The 19,203-nt window shown below is 37.7% G+C and overlaps 1 protein-coding gene across 7 annotated transcripts in view; it reads left to right on the plus strand.

Annotated features, from left to right (window-relative positions):
- Positions 1-5,816: 5,816 nt before the first annotated feature.
- The window catches only part of cntn5 (contactin 5), a 117,634-nt gene continuing 104,247 nt past the window's right edge, over positions 5,817-19,203 (plus strand). For 6 of the 7 annotated variants that reach the window (XM_080888201.1, XM_080888203.1, XM_080888204.1 and 3 more), the window contains exon 1: positions 5,817-6,244. The gene's annotated coding sequence lies outside the window, so the exon portion shown is untranslated. The remainder of the gene's footprint in view (positions 6,245-19,203) is intronic. The other variant, XM_080888202.1, reaches the window with a different exon arrangement.

A 19,203-nucleotide genomic window follows, 5' to 3' on the forward strand; every position in this document is an offset into this window, starting at 1 on the left:
AACTTTGCTTATCTGCCATGTAGTCCTTAGCACTGCTGGCAGAAGCACCAGAAAAATAAAATAAGGGCTGCAAAAGTTAACCAACACAAAGATGTTGAAGTTGATAACTAAACATAGAAGAACCACAACTACAACCAAAAGAGTTTTGTAGCTCTTTGGGAAACTTTTGGGTAATAACTGTCGCATAATCACAATGAGCAAGTGTTTTCATGTTAAACAAAGTGACACACAACATTGATTCATTTTATAAAGAAACTGATTGAAAATATATTAAAGGATGTTTTTTCTGAAAACACATTCTTAAAACATGAATTTATGCATAATACTGTGCAAAGGTTTTGAGCCACTCATCATTTCTTTACATTTTGCTTCCATGGGGCCAGACTTAGTTGTCAATGTTCTCCGGACTAGCAGTTGTCTGGAAATTTTTCTGTGAACATTGGTTACTTTTTCACTCATTTTCAGCCTGGTCCTTGTACAGTAGCAGGAGCAGAATGATGTTGTTGTTGACAGGTGACCTGTTGAGGGTGTCCCCTGCCTGTCGCCCTATGGTAGCTGAGGTAAGCTCCAGCCCTCATCCCGCCAACCTGACAAGGAATTGAGCCATTTGCCAAACATGTTGCATATCTCTGCATGGTGTGCAGTGTGTCCTTAAATTTGAGGAAACTTGTCAAGTGGAGGACAAAAGAAGAAGAATCAGACCAAAAAATGATGAACAGTATCTGAATTTTAAGTCCTTAAAAAGCAGAGAAAACCTGAGCGATGCCTCTGGCCCTGACTCATCTACTGTTCACCAAAACTTCAAAAATGGTTTCAATGGAAGTCATCAGTGTCAGGTAGCCATTCATTACGAAGGGTATGACAGATTACATAAGAACCTAACTAGCATATATCCAAAAATTTTGTTAGTGCGAGGTGTGAAAGATAAATTATAACAGGTGATTTCATACAACAAAAATCATTTATAATTTATTCATTTTTATTTTACTTTACTGTTTTACAAAAACAAAATACTTGAAGACCTGTTTCCCTTTACAGGAGCTGGAGTGGGCAGTTGGCTGCATGTAAAAGGTCGGAATGGCCAAACCTATGAAATGCCTGATGTCCCAGGTCACTCTTTCTTTCCTTATGCTTAGTTTTTGGACATACTTCCAGTTTGACAGAACTGACCACTAGCCAGATCTCCACACCTAATCTCATGTTTATTTGTTTAAATAAACAAATTAGCTTTTAAGTGAATGTGTGTGCGTGGACTGCTTCTCTTGTTACAAGCTTAACCATGTTTGTAACACTACCAGGATACACACTCTGAAACATCCTATGCATTCTGTCATCCGTCTGATCAGTGGACCTGACTATGCCTGCATTCTTGCTTGTATAGTTTATGACAAGTCAGTCCAGTCGCATGTGAAATAGGAATGAGAAAGTGTTGTTTTGAAGCAAACGAAGTGTGGCAAAAAGTGAAAGCTGTTTTAATCAGTTTCCATCCTGCTTTTTCTTGCACGATTGAACAAAGTATGCCAATGAGCACTGCGCTTAATATCACTAGCATACATATAGTAATCATAATATAAGAGAAATACAATTCAGTTCATGTAACCCTTTCATGAAACAGTACTCTGTTTATTACAGTACTCTGTTTATAGTAACCATCGTCCTTAATGTAAATATGTAAGAAAAATTGTGTATGTTTCTGTTCTGTTTCCTGTGTACTGTTTGTTTGTATATGTGTCTTTCTGGCTGCTGTTACAACCAAATTTCCCCTTGTGGGACAATTAAAGGATTATTCTATTCTATTCTAAATACTGTGTTACATGAAAAAAGAAAAGTAATCATAAGCCAAGGTGAGCTTGCAGGTTTTTTCAGGCTTACAGCTTCCATGAACAGCTGGCATCAGACATGTGAACTGCCTCCTTGACCTTCTTTCAGGGATCTTCTGGTCTCTGGTCGATGAACTTCAACCCTTCCCACTTTTGGTGATGTGCGCAGATTTGCTCTGGCGCTGTCCGTTTTTACTGTTCATGCTATTTCTATTCGTTACTCTTATAAGCAGGGAAGCATTCTGAAAACTCAACCAGACCTTGAGTTGAGATTATTGTGAAGCTAAGAATGCACTATTTGTCCCTTAAGTTGTAAAATCACAGGTACATTCCATTTGTCATTATGTGCCAGGGTAAAATGGGTAGCATTTTAAAATACGGATGAAAAAAATATTCTTGTTTTTTCAAACTCTTTGGTCTGTTCTCAACCATAAGGTGCTATTGGTTTTCTTTTGAATACGTAGTGTCTTTTCGTTGTATCTTAAATCATGCTGTGCTTATATTTGTAGTTTCATTTCATCTCGTTTACATTAAACAGACTTTAAATCTTCAGCCTCTCGCTGTGACTTTTTCCAGCCACTTGCATGCATAAAGACTCTACTCAGCAGATGTTGGTGCTACCAGTAATGAAAAGAATCAGTCTACCAACCAAATAATAATTTACCACCTCTATCCAGTCAGCATCTGCTGAGCAATAAATATAAATTGCTTAAATTTGCTAGGCATGTTAATGTAACTCACCATCTGTACTAGTATACCTTTAGTTTTTTTCTGCAGTTTCTATGGCTGGCACGTGTGAACAGACAGATGCACGACTTACACTTAGCAAATAAAACACAGACAGAGAGATGAACATACGTACACAAATACAGTATAAACTATTTAAAAGAAATGCTCACTCCAGCATTTTTGCTAAATTGAAAGTACTGTCAAATATTGACCCAACAGAAATATCATGTCAGACATTTCCTCTTTTCTGCACCAAAAATATGTGCTCTCTTCTATATTAAAAGCAAAAGTTCCTGCTGCAGACTAAAGCAACGGTGAAGCAGAGAGCAGTGTAGCACAACACAGCTCTCAGAGTGTGTAATGAAGATAAATTAAGACGTTTTGTTCGTGGATACTGCTGTGCTAGTCCAAATGCTGAGGATAGCCATCTCCTTAGCCTTTTCTTGGGAAATTGGGATTCAGTCGGCTGCAACAGAACATACCACGATACAAACTACAGATGTCACATTCTGACAATGTTAGAAGTGCGAAAGTGTTCACTCCAGCACTGACAGAAAGAGACAGACTTGAAGGAAGGAAGATTATGTAAAGAACAGGTCCTGCCAAGTAAAATGACTGATCAGAGACGTGTTCCAGCCATGCTGTTGATTTTACAGCTATAGTACTCCGGCATGTGTCTTAATCATAAATGAGAGTGAGTGAAACCCCTCAGGAATCTGCCCAAAACAATTTAAATCCATCATTCACAGCTTAACATGCTTCCAGCAAGTCCACATCAAAGTTAATTATTGTATTTGGAAGAAGAAGGCAATGTGGCGCTATACTCACAGATTTAACCCACCAGTATTAGTTTGGCTTAACAGTTAAGAAAGTTTTCGAACCTGCCATGCAAATCATGGGACATGTGTGTCAGGTTCTAATTTTTAATCCTTTTCTTGCTGCAAAACACCACCTCTCTAATTACATGGCATGGCTGTCTTCTTAGTGCCAACAGCATGTTGTCATGTTGTCCCCCAAAGCTGTAATTACAGTTCATATGAAAATTAGTTGGTTACCACCTAAATGTCTACTCAAGAAAAGAACAGCTCTATTAGACTGGTGCTAATGGGGACCAAACACAGATTATCAGTACTCTTGAGGTTTGTAAAGACTGGCTGAATGTCTCCTTCCTCCTATATAATCAAACATTCTAATGTTGCGTGTTTGTTCCATAGCTGTAAAGATGCAACATATGCCTCTTTACTGACAAACAAGGCATAAATTTAACTTGTGGTGGTAGAAAGCAGGGTAATAGGGTAATAGGTTACACTACAACAAAATAGTGTAACTGGTAAGATTCAAAAGTGAGGCATTGCTCTTTAAAAAGTTAATTCCATTTGTGTTACTATCAAACTTTGGATCAAAGCGCCTCCTCTACAACCATAATAGCATATTGTTCATACAACACTGAAAAATACTAACTGATTGATATTTCATATCCTCTCATCGAAAATAATCCGCTGACCGGAGGTAACGCTCTAAAATGATGATGTGTAAGGTAGTACACACAAAATATAATGGGCTTATCTTCTGACAATTCATAATGTACACTATCAGGAAAGCTCTCTAAACGATGTAAGTGCCAACAAGTAAAGCTGTAAAAAGGACCCTTAAACTACTTCTTCTCAAAAGATGTGATCTAAAAGCTGATAAGAGCTACAAGCAGCAGAATGGATCAATTGTGCAATAGGAAGAGCATTCACTCATGGGTACTGTTTAATTAATGATGGGGGATAGAGATAGGCTGTTAGCTCCATATTGTCAGTCAAACACGCACAGCAGAGGGTGGCAATATGAGCTAAGTAACTGATATGTGAAACAGAAGGCACTAATCTATACTCTCTAGTCTAGAACCATTAATGTTCTGTTGAGAGGATGGGGATGCTGCCACATGACACACAATTTTTTTTTGTTTTAAATGCAGAAAAACAAACATTATAATAAATAATAAATATATAGAAATAACATTCATTTATTAACGATATAATAAAGTCTTCAAAAAGTATAATTTTAGGTTGTGAAAAGAGCATAAAAGAAGCAGTTGCACAGAAATGAACTGAGGACCCATGTTTAATTTTAAATAGAAGACACGTCCCACCAGACATAACTCAAACAAACGCTCTTTTCCACCAAAGGATTCGCCTGATCTTACTTTGAAGTTCAGTGAGGTAGTAAAGCCTATTGATCCGGGAAGTCTGCATGGATCTGAAGTCAATCATGATCATCAATAAACACTTGTCCTGTCAAACAGTCCCTTGACAAGGAGTCAAACATCACCTTCAGCTCTTTTCTTGGTTTGTTAAATAATTGGTTTTTCATTTTTGTTTTCAGATTCAGTATTAGTTTTACTATTGATATGGTTTTAAAATCTGGCATCAAAGGGTGTGGATCTGAGGGAAAAACCAGGCAACACTACATATCCTTGAACCTGCTTTATTGTCAGTTTGGTCTCTAAATATGACCTGAATTCACAAATGTAAATCCTGGAGTATAAAATAAGACTTTAAAAAATGTGACTGACTTCATAAACTTATCATGAATTTACTAACCTCACAGATCAAGAGAGCATTTTCTATCGACATCTACTAAGACTTCTTTATAGAAGAATCTCCACCACCTGGTCATTACAAAAAAATGCAGCTTTAAGAGGCTCCACATTAGTTTTACTTTTCAGACCCTAAAGTTAACAGGTAACAAATTTTCCTGTTTAAATGAACACAGCGCAACACCAGGTGTTTGATGAAGAAGGAAAAAATAAGCTTCAAGTTAATTTTGTATTTAAAACTTTAATCTGCGAAATTGGTGAAACATGCTAAGCCAAAGTTAGCCATTTGCTACATACAGTAGCTGTTTATTGCTTAATACCTTAACAAGGTGAATGTTAAAAATAACGATGAAAAAAAAACATTTTTGTCATATTTCACAATAGGCTAAAAATGGGGAGAAAATTCAGCAGCAAGACTCGACTGGAAATGTATATAAAAATTAGTTTTAATAAATTATCAGTGCCTTACACATGTGTTAATGGGGCTGTAGACGTGTATGTATTACGGTAATGAACAAAAAGGGGAGAAACCCAAGTCAGCATTATATGCCCACTCTTGAAAAGAGGGGGTATATTCAGCCATTTACAAAGCAGGTTTTTTCCACCCCCACTTAATCAACTTCAGCATCAAAGGGACCAGCAGATAGAAAAGCATATTCCGACCAAGATCTTTGTACAGTGGCAGAAACCGATGCACTGATGCAATGCCACTCCTTATAACTATCTAAGGGCCACCTTTTTTTCCTCAGCACCAGGGAGATGGGATGCTGCGCTGCAGACAGAGCCTCAGCCGGCTGCAGCGGTGGAGGCTGACAGAGAAGAGACTAAACCAAAGCTACGTCCAGCACGACGCACGGCACATCCAGTAAGCTCCCCGAAGTCGAGGACGAGCTTTCACGCTTCTAGGGGGTAAAGAGCTCGAGACCGAAAGAAGTGTACCTGTTTCCTGCTGTTTGTGCTTAAGGATGTGCTGTTTGCGCTGACTAACCACATAGAGCGGCAGAGAGGAGGACCCGGACTTCACTGGATATAACCGCTGCCATTCCGTCTTTTGGGTCAGCTACCACAGCAGCTATCACCCGGAGACCGAGGACGACTTTTTTGTATTTCCGTGAGTATTTTAAAGTATTTCACTTTACTCGCATTTCTTTTATTTTTCCCATCGATTGTAGAGCTGGATCTGTAAGAGCGAACGCGGGTTGTCTGAAGAGAGACAAGTTCCGGAGATTACAACCTGGAGATATCCATGAAAAACATAAAAATAAATAAATAAATAAATGAAAACCTGTAAGGAGCTGAATAGTTTTGGGGGGTGCATTTTAGATTTCAGACTGTCCGCTTTGCTTACTTCCAACCACGCTGCTTCAATAACTTCTACCTTTTCCAAAAGAGTGACAGAGTCAAAATTAAGCATGTGGGCGATGGAGCTGTTTCAAGATGCACAAAACACACAACAAAGTGTCAAATTGAACCATTTCAGCTGCTCATCGCGCCTGGGGCTAGCTGAAATAATGACTTCAGTTTTGAAGTCAAATTAGCGGTGTCCTACAGTAAAGCTTCAGCAGTCTTAAAAAGAAAAAACAATGTGTAGATTTGAGCTCTAGCATCTCAAATGGGTCCATTAAATGTTCTTTGTAAGAAAAAGAGCTACACTGTGAGGGCAGGAGAAGATCTGTATTTTTGGAGGGAGGATTGCATTTTTAGGTTAGAATAGAACAGGAGGCTTCTAACACACCACTTACCACACAAGTAGACCCATAGGAATTATCCAATCAGAGATATGCAGATTTGCCAAACTCTAATTTTGCAGCTTGGCTGTGTTGAATGCAAAGTGTAATAGTATGGTCTAAGTGCACTGGTGACAGTTGGTTGTCCACTGTGGCTTTTAGGCTCACAGACTTGTGTTTGGTCTTATTGATGTGTTTGGATGGTGCACAGAAATGAAATGGCTATTATTAAGCAATTACTCAATTAGGATATGTTTTCTTTTCTTTTTTTTCCCCCTTAGAAGTTTGCGTGACTTTCTTCTCAATGACAGTAATTAGCCAAGCGGTGGCAGAAGGAATTAAGTCTGTCAAAGAAAAATGCACCCTTTCAAGGTCTTTCTGCTGTCAGTAACTCCCCTGCTGCTTGGGGTTTTCTTCATTTTTGCCACTCCGAGGCACTAAGAAACAGCATTGTAATAATTTAAGGTCACTAAGTATGTCAATACAATATTTAAGAGTCATAAAGTTTTAAATGATGAGCCTCTGGAACATTTTTTTTTCTAAAAATATAGAAACTAGTTTTTTCTGCATCCTTCAGTGGTTCCCAGAAGCTGACATGTAGTAGCAGATGTTCAGATCTGCTTTGAAGGTGGTAGATGTTCATATGCAGCATGTATCTGTGAAGCTCAAGAAAAAGACAGACATTTTCCAACAGTAAAAAAACAAAAACAATAGTTCTTACTCCATAAATTGTAAAATTGTGAAATATATGGCATTCGCTTTATTGACACCCAGCGTGTTACATACGCAATGGTGTAAGTATAGTTTGTGTATGTGAGAGTGGGATATGCTGAAAGAAAAGTAGCCTTCTCTCTCTGATTTGCCTCATGAATTATTCTAAACTCTGTGGCCTACGTCACATACAATACACCGTGGCAGAGCTACACTGCTTGCAACATGGATGCAGTCAATATGGAGTTTTACTACAATGTCAAAAAATTCAGGCAAATTCAGCAAAACCATTTGTATCTTTGTTTTCTTACAACAGTGGCTTTCTGTTTTATTTTCCCCTGATTCCAACTGGTATATTTCACTCTCAGCATGAGGACAAGGCTCCACTTTAACAAACATGGAGCATTTATGACTCAAGGAAGCTTTCCATATTTCACCATGAAAAAAAAAGGGTAAAAAACAGAAACCTCACCTAAATATAGGTCAAATTTAACACCAATAGCTAAATAGCTTTGAATTATATCTCTAAAACTGTATAGCAGTGTTACAATCATATAACCCACATCACAGTGTGGCTCTATGGTTTTCTGTTAGTGTAATAGAGCATCCATTAAGACTTAATGATGGAAGTATAACTTGGAGGCATGCTTGGGATTTCAAATGTCCTATAATTTGCCTTAATATTATTATAGATGTATATCTATATTTCATAAGCCCTATGTGCTTAAATGATTGCCATATCAGTTCATTGTACAGCTGGGTTTAATTTCCTAAGATTATCTGAAAATGGCTCATCTCACCAAGAGATGTATAGTTCAAGTCACCAGATGCAGTAATCAAAAGGAGATTCACCTGCATATCAGGGGGAAAGGTGGAGGGAACGCACAGCTGTGGTTGTTTCACTTGGCATGAATTAGAGGTTACCCCTATCTTTATCATATGTAAATCAGTTATTTGCTTGCAGCGCATGCTTTAAAATGTTTGTAAATCCACATGGGGGCAGGTGTGAGATGAAATGCAAATTAGTAAATCGGCTAACCTTGATTGAAATGAAAGATGTCTTGATGTTACAGCTGCCCCATCCTCCTAAATTAAATGACTATTGACATGGGCCAACAGACACGCATTTAGGGTATGGCTAATTAAAAACGACAACTCTGGTGAAGGCCTTTGAGACACTTGGGGGAAAAAAAATGCATATCAGCAGTGACAAGAGAGAGGCTAGGGATAGAAACTGTCTCACCACCCAAGGGAATCATATTTTCACTGACAAATCTGCAACTAATAAAGTGAAAACGGACAAAAATGTTGTGCGGAGCACAAGTGGCGCTCAACATGTCCCTGTAGAGTGTTGTGAGCAAAGCTATTCAAAGGATATCACACTATATCCTGCTTTATTGTATAGAGCACTCTGAAGCTACTTCTATGGTGACAAAAGCGCAGTGAGGCAGTGATAGGAAATTGCTGAGCATCCTCAAATATATAAACAACATGTTTTTCACTGTCCAGAGGATGCAAGGGCTTAATTTTGTGCTCAAAACATAATCGTGACTAACAATGTAGGCCCTGGGAATATTCCATGCAGTGATTTGAGATGACATGCATTTGTTGGATTAAAGAAATTCCTTTTAAGAAGTGTTGGTAATCTTGACAGTGGCAAACTCCTCTTTGGCTGTCTTCCTATCTAGCACTTTGTTTGTAAGGCAGGCTGGTCTAGCACAGCCTGGAAGACAAACATCCCTCATGACCCATCTGACAACTTAATTTATATAATTGCTTAGAAGCATCTGTGTAACAAAGACTGACTTTCAGCATCCTCATCCACTTGTCACGGTTATGAATGACTTGGATTTGATGTCCAATGAGTCAAACAGACAATCTTAAGTCGCACTGACATTGCAATGCTAAAGCGTGTGTGTGAACAAAATAAGTACTGTTAATTTGAGCGCAGTTTTGCATCCTTCAGCCTCGTATCTTCATCTCGTATGTACGTCGCTGCTTTGATCTGACTCGTGCGCTGCAGCCAGGAGGTTGTACAAAAACACCACGCACCATAACAATTGTGTGAGTTAGCAGTGTGTAATTAAAACAAGTGACGTGACTGCATCAACCTGGGGCTTTCCTTTCTTGATTTCTACTGCTTTCAGAATGGCTAAAATAACTTATTTTGGTTTGCTAATATGTCCCACAGCCTCAGGTTGGTTAATTATGCTGCCCTGGTATCATTTGTCTTTGGGCTGTCCTCAGTGTGTTTAATTTGAGCAAGTGATCTGAAGATACCTGCAGGCTTCCTCTGCGCCACAGCTTAAATATGTGCTTTTAAAGTGTTAAAGGTTATTAACTGAAACAAAGCAATGCATTTATGAAGTAGTAGTTGAAATGAAAACAGGAACACACTTGTAATCAAAATATGGGTCTCTCATTAGTTGAAATGGTAAATCTAGTTGATTATCGGGGCAACAAGGCAAACCTTTTGACTTCATTGATGAAATCTGCGCAGTAGCACCCTGTACTCAACATGTTACTTGCGTGCTGAAATAGGTGTAAGGAAGGACTTTGTCAGTGAAGCGAACACCAAGTATTTGCAGAGATGGTATGGAGAGAGTAGTGATGATGGTGGGGAATAGCCCGAGGATGGAGTGTTTTTCCAGTAGGCAGCTCCTGATTTTATGTGACAGTAAAGGGCCTTATCTACCAGGGCCATGATGAAGCACAACACTCTTTGATTTTTTATCTTCCAAACGTCTAACAATCTCATGCTCTAGACAGATTAGTGAGATGAAGGTGTAAAAACTGGCTATGCAGTTTCATGGGAGTCAAATACAGGGTCTAAGGCTATATCTGCATCATGCTGATAGTACAAAATGAAAGATTAGCTGAATTTAGTGACACTTTTGACTTTCATATGAAAGAAAGTAAAATTTGATTATATAAATAAATAAAACATTTAAAAAAATATATGTAACTGGTAAACGAGTTTGTGTTTGTCAGATTGGGAATGCATTCAAAAGTGTTATAACGACAGACAAAAAGGGGTTGCTTGCAAGCTATGTGTATAATCTTCAATAGAATTTGAGGCATAATAAGTCATTGTTACCTAAGATTCATAATTTTATTTGCATTCTTTTTTATACTGTTATATATTTAATTTTTGTTTCTCATTACCTCAAGCAGGGCATTGATACGCCAAATGATTCCTAGGAGGCAATTTTTTTATGCCTCACTTAAAATTCATTGGAGCTCACACCAGACTTTACAGCTCCATATCTACTCCTGTGGTATCTTAATAAGTCTTACCTCCAAAGACACGGAGAGCATGAGCAGTGTTTATAGAAATCAAAGGAACACTGAGAAACCAGTGATTTTAATGTAACATTTCACAAGTCCTGAGGCCGCGCCCATAAAAGTAATCCAGCGCCACCCCCATCAAAGTAGTTCCCTTCTACACCACTTGCACCTATTAAATGTGCGTGATGCTCTCAGTTATTGGAAAACTGCAACAGTCTCGGAACTTTTTAATCATGTCTTGAACATAATTAGGTCGAATTACCTTTCACATTTTAATCTTTAACCCTAGTGAAAATGTCTTTAGGCCCTGTTGCTTAACGGCTGTTTTCTAGCTCGTTATTGCATTAACGATTTTTATGTGCTGTGTTTTCTCTTGTAAAAGTTTGATTGGAAATGAGGAATCATCTTGAGAACAGTTTTGTTTGACTTGTGCTGTATTTTTATATGCATGTTTACACCATTGATTCTAATTGCAGGTTACTGTCAGCTCTTTCAGAGTGCAGACATATTCTTTCCAGAACAGTAACCTCAGTAGTTCTTGGACACATTTCAAGTCAAGTCCTTCGTAGCGTCTGCTCCTTCATGATGAACCTAATAGTAGGGATTTTTCCAAGGGAATGCTGTCCATTAAAAGAAGAGAGTGTTTTAGGGTCACCTTTCTTGCATGTTGAGTTGTTATATTCCACTCTCATGCCTCTTTCTCCCAAGAGATGAAATGTGTATGGAGGAATCTGTTGGAAAACAACTGAGAAGGCTGTTGTGCTTAGCTGTCTTGTGCAGTACCTCACCATTCGGTCTCCTGTGACAGCAACAGTGAATTTATTCTATTCTTATGAATGCATAAATTCTGAAGTATTGTTTTGTTAGGCTATGATATAATGGTACTCATATGAATGGGCAAGACCTGATCTTGGGTGATTTTCATTTTCTGTACCTAACTTTGAACTTATATAAACACGTTAGTTAAAGTCAATGATCTTGGGATTGTGTGATAAAGGAATTCAATTTAACACACTTCAGTATATAGTATCCATGGTGTTAAAAAAAGGCTTTTTTGTCAGACTTAATAAGAGTAAAATGTCTTCCAGATATTAGGATGATGTGAGGATTCATTAGGTGTTGGGATAAGACAGACCCACTGATGCATTTTACAGGAAATAAAAGAAAGGATGCTGTTCTGTGAAGCATCTATACAAAGCTGCTATTGTGTTGTGAATGCTGATGTTTGGGTTTACACCATTTCTTGATATCAGCTGTCAGCTTGCTGTGAGAAGCATTGTAATGATACTGAAAAAAATACAAGCGAGATTAAATATTTTATTTTTTTCCTTTTTTGCATTTGGTTTCATTTTCATTTCTTTCCCGCATTTCACAGTAGCTATACCATTACTTCAATATGTGCAATTAATTTATATGGTTTATATTTTAATTTTCAAGTCAACGTTATCCATTCTTAATATCTCTTTAAATTGTAATGCTGTTATGCTCTTAATAAAACAATAAGATAGGCAACCTCTGAGCACTGGGTGAGAGGCTGCTGGATTGTTTCATTTTCCAGCAGTTTGTTGGAACAATGAATGCTGCAGTTAACATAATGGGAGATTGATGAGAGATGTGACAGAAAGGGGGGGGCTACACAAAAATGAAAATGCCAAAAGTGCAGCCTGTGAAAATAAAACTGGCCAAACCTTTTTTGAAAAAGTTCCGAACATTCACTAAGCTGTACAACTCTACAATTATTGACTGTAATTCTCATTCTAGCACATCATAAGCAACTCCGATTGTTCGGCAACTGAAGGCTTGTAATTAATCAGCTACAGTACGTAGAACATCTGCTGTGCAGGAGAGAATCTCTGGTCTGAAACGCACACACTTAGATCTACAGTTTCTAGGTAATTGAATTAGTTTAGCTTCAAAGGGAAAACATTTATGGGATGGTTTCAAATGGTTTAAAGGGCCATTCTCTTTTTTTCCAAGTCTTATTCTACTTACCACAAACTGTTCTGTGGTAAACAGATTAATTTGTAATCAAGCCTCAGAGTGTCTAATCTAATTTTCTGCGTTACCTAAGCATATTTAAAAACATGCAGAGAGCCATTATAGTGAAGGAATTTTCAGCCTGTTTCTTTATCTCAAAGACAAGCCCGAGAAAGAGTCATTGCTTACTGTCGTTTGTTGGAAATCTTTTATTGCTCTTACAATTAGAGAGCACACAGTCTTCAATTCGAGCAACATTAAGTTCTAGTAGTATCTCCTTTGTTATTTTCTCACTCTGTGTGGGTGAGGAAAGGATGAACTTTCAACATGGAGTGGAGCACACACTGAAAACAGCTGGAGTGGTGAAATCAGAGCAGAGGAGAGAAAAGCAACTAAAATCACTGATTTTTTTTTTTTTTTGCATTGTGCTAAAAAAAAAAAAGAAGTGCATATAAAATTGTTATTTTTTTCTTTTTCCTCATTTAATTTCTTTTTTGTATGTATGTGAATCTACTGTCTGTCTGAGTGATCAGAAAATGTTGTAGTAATAAAATCTGGATTTAGCACTTCAAAACAGCAGCTTGAATTTGATTTGGATGTGTCTGCTGGTTATTACTATTGTCTCAGTGGATCATGTTTCTTGTACTATTTCATTTTTTTCTATTATCTGATAAAAGGAAACATAAATATATGTTAACAATGACCATTTAAAGGGAATATGTACTATATTAAAATATAGTATATGTGAGCAGAGTAATGCAGCAGTCAGATTATTCACCATTCATGTATATTTTAAGACCACTAGCCTTAGCCTTAAAACATTGTGAGCCCAAGATACCTTTGTCAGCAGACAGGTGTTCTCTGTGTTTGACAAAAGTTAAAAACAGACTGCAAAAAGTAAAAGTAAGTGCATTAGGGCGACAGGCACCGTGCACCCTGGACAGGTCTGCAAAAGTCCATACATGGAAAATTTGTGCAAGTTCCCTTCTGCAGACTCTCTTGGTTGTGAATGAGCTGACTAAAGTTTTTCTTTCTATTGCAAGTGCAACAGAACAGTTTTTTAACTACACTTGGAGCTGGATATATTTCTCAGGGATTGCGAGACTTACGTTTGTTTCACTTTTCCACTTGGTAAGTAACCAAGAGGACTTAAAGCAACTTAAATGTTACACAATGATAGCTCTGAAATAAGATCCTGTAAATGACAAGTAAAATGTATATTTAAACCAAGTTCTGCAACAGCTAAAAGGTATAGTGAACTTTTAATTGTAAAAGTTGTAATGTAATGCAATGAATGTAAAGTGCCCAGGAGGTTACATCTAAATGAACAGGTTTTCTTTATATATATACTGGCTCAATCAATCACATAGTAGATAAACCATACTAAGCTGAATTCTCCTATACAATAGTTCACGACTGGTTTACAGTCAGGTAAAGCCCTTTACACAACAGACGTGTAAAATCAGTGGAAATCAGACTCACCTATGCCTAATGCAGCTGTTCATAGCGGCGGCATAATTTGGCTGGACAAATATGAAGCATTTGTTTTTTCAAACCATATTCAATTTTTCAGATCCGAATAAAGAGATCTGACAACTGCATTTGGCAATCATCTTTCTGCTGTTTTACCTCAGAAACACAGCTGGATGCAGCTCTGTATCAATCGACTCTCTAAAATTATTTCTCTGCAAATCACATGTGGTCCCAGCTGTCCCAAGAAGAGCTCAAACTTCCCCACTGACATTCTGAAAAATGTATGAAAGCGTCCACGATACAGCTTCAACTACATGATCAAACCATACAATTCTGCCTGTTGCTGCCTTCCCCTGAGAACTGAATCTTGTTGACTTGATTTTTTTCCACTGTGCATTTTTTAATATGAATTTTCTGCAAACATGCAATCATTTGATGTTTTATATGCGTTACACGATGAGTTTAGATTCAAAAATTTGGGAAATTTGTGCAGTTTTTTTCATAATGAACTTGGTTTGTAATGGTATTCAAATACAAAATAGGACGGAATAATTAGGACTGAAAAATGAAGCCCACCAAAATACCAGTTTATTAAAAGCATTGCCTCATTTTGAATTTAACATGTCTTTAATAAGTTGGGACCAGGACAGCAGAAGGCTGGAGAAGTAAATGGTTAATATAAGAAGCTTTTACTGCATTTTTGCTATTTACTAAGTTAATTGACAACCGGTGAGTAACACGACTGGACATAAAAAGAGAATCTTAAAGCTGTCTTCCCAAGGTCAAAGCTCATTAACTGGATTGAGACAAAGTGAAAAACTGTTTTTTGGACAGACAAATTGAATTTTTGGTTTGGAAAACATTAACACTACATTCTCTGGACTAAGGAGGAGAGGAACCATCCCACTAACCATCAGCATGGTTTTGTAAAAACTGCATCTCTGATGATATGGGGGTGCATCAGTGCCTATGGAATTAGCAGCTTGCACAGTGGTGAAAGATATATATGTGATTTAGAGCAACATATACTCCCATCTTGATCTGTTTCAGGGAAACCCTGCACAGCAAAATCTCCAGTGTTAATTTAACACTGGAGATTTTGCTGTGTGGCATATTCCAATAAGACATTGCTTTTTAAACAGCATGGCTTTGTAATAGAAAAGTCTGGGTGCTGAACTGGCCTGTCTGTAGTCCAGATCTTTCATCAACTGAACACATTTAATTCAGGACTGTTGATCAGCTAGAATCGATCCTATATCAGACAAAAATGAGATAACATTTCTCTTCCGGTAGTCCAACAGCCGGTTTCCTCAGTTCTCAGATGTTTACCAACCGTTGGTAAAAGAAGAGGTAATGCTATGGTAAATGTGGCCTTGTCCCAACTAAAAACATATTGAATGTTTAAACTCAGACATTGTACTATTTCACAAAAAATATGAGCTCATATTGAATTGAATTGAATTCAATAACATGTCTCAGAAAAGTTAGCGGCGGTGACAGAGGTATGCTATGAAGATATGAAGCTCCCAGTGCATTATTTCTGCTGGTGTTAATGCCAGAGGAGGCAGTTATTGAGTCAGCAGAGTGCTGATGACTTTTGTACAGTAGGAACCTCGGTAAGCTCTTTAGAATAACTCAGACTTTCACAAGTCTTTGGAAAACGAGACTGTGTGGTTAGATGCTTGATTTTATACATCTTTAGCAATGTGTTTGAAAAAAACAAGAATTCTGATGTTAAGACGTGTGGTCCGATACTGTTGTCCATATAGAGAATAAAAGAAAAAAAATTCCAAGTGGTTAAATTCATTGTTTATATATGAACACATAACTCCAATTTTAGCCAAATTACATTGGCTCCCTGTTAAATATCGCATAGATTTGAAAATTCTTTTGTTCACTTTTAAAATTCTGAATAATTTAGCACCCAGCTATCTTTCTGAACTACTCCACTTATACAATCCCAACAGAGCACTAGGGATGGGGATCGTTTAGGTTTTATCCGATACCAGTACCAAACCGGTACTTTTGAAACTGTGCCGGTGCTTAAATGGTGCTCAAACTGGTGCTTAAAGAATGGAGAACAAAAACTTTGTCATGTTTAGCTGTTTTTTTGTAAAAAGATAACAATGTTAGCCTTTTCTGCAACTATAGGGGATTTATGGCATCACTCTTGGCTGGAAGCAGTGCTTAAACAATGGGGGGGAAAAAAACACCAACTTTGTCCAAAAACCTCTCATGTTTAGCCGTTTTCCACTTTTTCTTTGGTCATTTTAGCCTTTTTGGCCAGGGTGAAGGGAGTATCTGCCATCAAACATGAAGACGGCCGCATGTAACTATGACGGTGTTTGGTAGTTCACCTTACATGCATTAATTTAATAACGTGGTTAGCCTACTCAACGTAAATTACACACGAACAACATTAAGCTACTCACGCAGAGAAGAACGGCTGCTGCTGCCATCACCATCCGTCATCATTTCTGCTACACTGGCAGGGCTAGGGGCCAGGACTCTCCTCTTCGGGTTTTTGGGGGATGTTGCTAACTCCGGGTCTGATAACAGGCAACCCACCCGCAGTAGATCAAATACGGCGCATTTCTCGGCTTTTAACAAAATGCTATACGTCGCCAGGTGTTTCATCAGATTCGAGGTGTTACCTCCTTTGACAGTATCACAGTATCACCTTAAAGCACTTGTTGCAGGCTGCTGAGTTTGCATCTTTTGCTGTGAAGTACAGCCAGACTTTTGACCGCTTCACCCTGTGCATTTTTAATCTGTAGCTCTGCTCTAAAAGAACATACGTACCTGGTCCCACCTACTACGCTCGCAAAGGTAAAATGATTGGCTGGAATCCAAAGTGTATGGCATCTCAGGGAAAAAAAGAGCACCGAAATAAAGCACCGAAATGTGCGCTGCTTTTTGGTCTGGTTACTATCGTTTATGTCAGAACCGGTGCCATAATGGCACTGGATACTGGTACCCATCCCTACAGAACTCTTAAATCGTCCAATCACATGCTCCTAGCACAACCTAGGTCTCGATTGAAGTCGAGAGGTGACCGGGCCTTTGCAACCGTGGCACCTAGGCTCTGGAATAAACTCCCTGTTCATATTTGTACTGCCGAGTCTATCCAGTCTTTTAAATTACGTCTTAAAACGTATCTTTGTACTTTGGCTTTTGATTCTAACTAGTTGGCTGTTCTAGCTTGTTGTGTTGTTACCTATTGTTTGTTGTCCTGTTTTATTGTTTGTTTTAATGGTCTCGTGCTTTTACTGACTGTGAAGCACTATGGTTAACATTGTTGTTTTAATATGTGCTATATAAATAAATAAATTTTGATTTGATAATTTATTATCTGGAAGTAGGGTGTGTGTGCGCGCGTGTGTGGCCATTTCTTATTTAGATTTACTGACTGTTCCATATACTTGTGAAAAGCCTTGTGTTTTCAAAGTAGCCAAGACAAAGGCTGAAATGCTTTAATCATGTTGATTATTGTTCATGGTCATCTTACAACATCAGCCTCGGGTTTTCCTACAATACAAATCTATTTTTGAACCACAGTTTCACTGGTGCAACATAATCAAATTTGCATGAACTATTATCTGTAATTTGTTCATTGCGATTAGTGATCCCGCTTTAAAAAAATTAGAAATAGAAATTTAGTTGCTTATATGAACTAGTATATAGCATCACTGTGTTCTCCATAGTAAAAATGAAAGCACTTTATCACTTTAGGATCTGGACTGTTGAGATCAGATTCAAATAAACTGAGGCTTAATTAGGTGTATATATCATTGCCATAAATATTACCACGGGACTGCACTGAGAACTGCACTGGGAATGAATGATGAAGAAATACGTGGCTATGTTTCAGTAGCTGTTGTTTTTAATTTTTAAGTCACGAATCTTCGAAATTGACCACACATTAAAAAATAGTTATTCCTAATCAGACTGTTAATGCAGATTTCTTTTAAAAGCATCTTTACTACCAGCTTCCATTCTGTGGACCACACTATAGTTACCATAGCAACTTGTGCCCCTTGATTTGAGCGAGGAAAATCAGGTCACATTATTGCTATGTTGGAAGCGACCTTTACTTCACATTACAGATCTAATATTTGGATTCCTCTTTCCTGCCCACCATTCACTTTGCATCTCTGCTTAATTGTCTGCATTCAGTCAGAAATCAACATAATCCCAAACATGAATTTTAATCTTGATTAAATGCATTTTGGCTAAATTGCAGAGATTGTACCATCAAAGCAAGATTTTTTAAAATAAAAGCTCATCTTAGCATCTCCTTTATTTTTCTTTTTGTCTTTTAGCAGATAAATCCATTTACACCACTTCTGTTTCAGAGCACCTCATTTAATCATCTGTGTACCAACAAAGAATTTACAACAAAATGCCTTTGCTTTGTATATTTCTTCTCATACATCTATTAAGAGCTACTAATTTATAGAATAAAACATCATTAACACATTAGTTTAGTTGGTTTTATTCAAATGTACCCTGTTACTTTGTTCTTAGCAATACAAGTGGATGCGTTAATTGTGCAGACCTGAGCTCTAGAGATCCAACAATTAGTTTTGAGACAGTCTCCTTCTGTGCCAGATCACATACTCATTAACTCTCAATTTTCAGTAGAGCTCATTTAAAGCATAATTGTGTGACACATGGAAACTGTGGTTCTGCCAGGGAAAATTTAAAGTACAAAGTTTCAGGTCCTCAAAACTGGTGTGTATGTGTGCATTTCTTTGTGTATTTGTGTGTTTATGAAGCAGTCTTGCCCAACTGTATGATACTGCAAAACCGTGTGCAGAGGGTAAACAAATGTAAATGTGGTAATGTTTCCCTCACTATTTACACACACATATATATCCACACACAACCTATT

This window comes from Rhamphochromis sp. 'chilingali', assembly GCF_963969265.1.
Source record: "Rhamphochromis sp. 'chilingali' genome assembly, chromosome: 8".
Taxonomy (NCBI): Eukaryota; Metazoa; Chordata; class Actinopteri; order Cichliformes; family Cichlidae; genus Rhamphochromis; species Rhamphochromis sp. 'chilingali'.